Below are 448 nucleotides of genomic sequence, written 5' to 3'. Positions count from 1 at the left end.
GGCCTCGAACTCAGAAATCCACCTGCCTCTGCCTCCCAAGTGCTGGGATTAAAGGCATGCGCCACAACGCCCGGCTCAAATAGAAGATTTTTAAGAGAAAAGAAACCTATGATAAAGGAAGACTGAACAGGACAGACAGACAGACACACACACACACACACACACACACACACACACAGAGGACTAGCTGCTGAAAGGCTGAAGAATCTTAGAATTTAAAATAAGAGCATTTAATAGAAATGTATGTATAATATATAACCTACCTAAAAGGGGCATGGAAAACCTCTGTATCAAGCCAAAAATGTGAAGTAGCTAGTCCAGGAACTTGGCTAACTCAGAGCTTCAGGGCTCTGGTTCCCAATACCTGCCCCTCCTGAATAATCCACAATGAGGGTGGAACTAAGAATGAAGGTCTACTGGTTTATGAGACTCTCCACCCTGTCGACCA

This window comes from Mastomys coucha, unplaced genomic scaffold, assembly GCF_008632895.1.
Source record: "Mastomys coucha isolate ucsf_1 unplaced genomic scaffold, UCSF_Mcou_1 pScaffold11, whole genome shotgun sequence".
Lineage (NCBI taxonomy): Eukaryota > Metazoa > Chordata > Mammalia > Rodentia > Muridae > Mastomys > Mastomys coucha.
Note: the sequence above shows the minus strand (reverse complement) of the source record.